Raw genomic sequence first — 3,211 nt, forward strand, 5'->3', positions numbered from 1 at the left:
AAGAATTGCCTTGAAACAATTTAATGATTAGAAATGATAATAAAGTCACTGTCGACAGGTCGAAAAATTCGATTTTTTTTAAGTTCCTGATAAGGCCTCTTAATTTTATCACTTAAAATCACTTTTATCCTGCATATTCATTGTATTATATTTAAGATCCGAAAATTATGTAATTCGAACGAAAATGATTCTTTTGAATCACTAATTGACTCTGTACTTACATTAATGGTATGCGTTATTGCGGATCGTTTTGATTATGCTCGCGTGAACAATGACTGAGAACGAGAGCGTCGGTTAAGAAGACAAATCAGCAAGTTTCATAGAATCACGTGGTCTCCCACGAATCCGGGTTCAAGGGAATTTTTTCTTGCAAATTAGATACTTTCACCGGGCAGCGTGCGACGGAAAATGGATCCAGCGTTCAACTAATATGAACCGGCCCATTACGGAAAAGTGAAAGCACCGCGAATTACGCGCGGGGAGGTGTTCTTGGGAACTGGCCGGGCGGCGCGTATCGTTTGGCAGTTCCGCGCGAGCTTTTCAATGAAAAAAAAATTACTGGCATTTCCGCGTGGGTCTACAGTGAAATTATACGTTAGCAAATACTTTGTAGATTTTTACGTCCTCGTATGGCCAATTAAAATTCAGACGTAACCCCAGCTTGTCAAACGAGTCGTGCAACCTTCGTTCCGCCTCGTCGTTCTCACAGCTGTTATATACATTTCATCACTCTTAGAAAGGCAAAGTAATTTTTTACGTCTGCTCGATTAATAGAGTTTGAAGTATTTGAATATAAAAAAAACGTGACTGGGAGCAATCTGGATCATAAATTTAATTCACGTCCGCCTGTTTAACAAACTCGCCTCTCGTTTCATCCCAGCTAGTTAGCGAACTTTGGCCTCGCACCATCCACGCTGCCGGGAACGAGAACGGGATATAAAAGAGGAAAGAATTTACTGTTCGAAATGCAATTTGTTCACCGGGTTCGAGTTCTATCTAGATTTCATTTGGTAAATTGACATTAACACTAGAAAGACTGAAACTTAGTACATACCTATATNGCCCCCCCCCCCTGGGGAAGAGTTTCTTTTCCACCGAGTATAAAGAAACTACTTCAGTTTATTGTATTGTTAAGAAGCGGATCCCGAGAGTGCAGAAGACCGTGATAGAGTGCAAAGTTATTTTCAAGTCGTGCACCCTCGAGTACTCGTGGATTTAAGGATTACTCAAGGATCCTGTTAAATACATTTGAATCCGTGGCCTGAACAGAATTTTCAAATTGGAGCTTCGTTTCGGCTCAGCGACCCCTTCGCCTCTTCTTAAATAATAATGATAATAATAATCTTTGAACGTTATTTCGTTTATCTAATTTCGCGCGGTAACAACGGGAGCAGAAATGTGTCGAATACTTTTATTTGGAAAGGAAATACACCGCATTAACGGCAGAGAGTTCCATTAGAAACTTCAGCCGGGGTAACACAAAAGTACGGTTTGCCCGCCGCAGCCACCGGCGCAGAGGCTTTCTCGCAGTGATTTTTCTCCAGTTTGAAAACAATCTCTCATTCGAAGGGAACACTCGTGACAAAAGTATTTTCATCATAATTAAAAGCAAAGTTCAACGGAGTCTATTCTGTCAGAATCAAAGTTTGAAATTGTTCTAGTAAAATTCTGAAACTAAACGAATAGGCGTATTGAGAATTTCTAAAGTTTTGCTTCGACGTGTTATTATTATAGTTTATAAAGTTAACACTAAATTGCCCAAGGAAGTCATTTTGACTGCTTTTGGGCAAATGTACAAATTTTTTTTTTTTCAACTTCACGTTGGAAAGGTTGGCCAATTCTTACATCGTGTAGAAAGTTAATTAAAGGATAATTAAGGGTATCCTGTGCGTTGCGAGTCGGATCCGTTCATTGCGAGATATCTTTATTATCACGTCAATGGAAATGTACGTTTTTTTAGGAATTATAAAAACTGACTAAAAGAGACGTCGTAAGGTCAGACCTTTGAAATGAAAAACAGAAAATTTAAAAAAATTGTTCGTACATATTTTATCTGTTGCGTTTGATTTCAATTGAGTGTCCAGCTGAGTGGTCAGCTGGTGCCCTCTGCGCGAGGGAAACATGCGAATCGGAAAATCAATAGAGCAGGTGCGTTCAAATTTCACGCAGATTCCACTGTTGAATTAATTACGGGCATTAGCCAGTCCCCGGGGTTCGCTGCCTCTCGCGGACCGGGACTCTCTAAAAAACGATTTCCGTCCGGTCGATCCGTGCAACTGCGCGGCATCGTTTGAATCACCGGCCACGAAATTAGCGTCCCGCGAAATGATCGGTCGGGATAGTCCAGGAATATCGGCCGAAGAAATCGTCGTTACGGCTGGAATGCCTAATTCAGAATGCAAGTCGTGTACCATTGCTCGTTCTACGTTCACGCCCGAAATGGTAATAAGTAGAGACTGCGAATGTTTATAAGAAACGCAACGTCTGTAACGTCTAGACTGCAGATTTTATGCGTTCGTCAGAAAGTTTAATGTATGAAAAATATAGACACTGTGAATAGAAGCGGAAAAGAGGGCAGCCAAAACTTACACTATTACGACTATTTCTTACTTCATATGAACGTTTTATTATACAGGATGAGTCGGTAGATTCGTAGACTGTCGTTCGAAAGAACTCATCGTTGATGAGATAGTTAAAATTGTGTGAACCGTAAGATCTGTGCCAAAAGTTTAACATATGTAATAAAAAGCTGTGTCCAATATTTGAAGCTATGGACTTTTTTTTATTAACATGTGGTGGTGGATTTATAAATAAAACTATGAAAAACCTATTTAATAAATAAGACTTAAGATATAAGAAAAGATAAAGATAAGATTTAATGAAAATCCTTACGATATTATATATTAGTATTATTATTATTATATAAAATAAATTAAAATGAATCTCACTTATTTTATGCATCATGTTCGCACACATGCCATAATGCCTTACTCTACAGTCAAGGAACATAACGACATCCTTTAATCATTATGCAGTAAAGAAGTAAAGCATTAGAAACGAAACTCAACACTTTTAGAGAAAATGATATTTACAGAGGAGTTAGGATTATAAAATTGTTTGGATTGTTTTTCTCAGTCATAACGAATTTTTAAAGCATAATTTATAATATTCTAATACATAGTTTGGGCATTTTTTGGTTGGGCTGTACACG

The sequence above is a fragment of the Ceratina calcarata genome, unplaced genomic scaffold, assembly GCF_001652005.2.
Source record: "Ceratina calcarata isolate Rehan_Ccalc_2016 unplaced genomic scaffold, ASM165200v1 scaffold293.2, whole genome shotgun sequence".
Classification (NCBI taxonomy): Eukaryota; Metazoa; Arthropoda; class Insecta; order Hymenoptera; family Apidae; genus Ceratina; species Ceratina calcarata.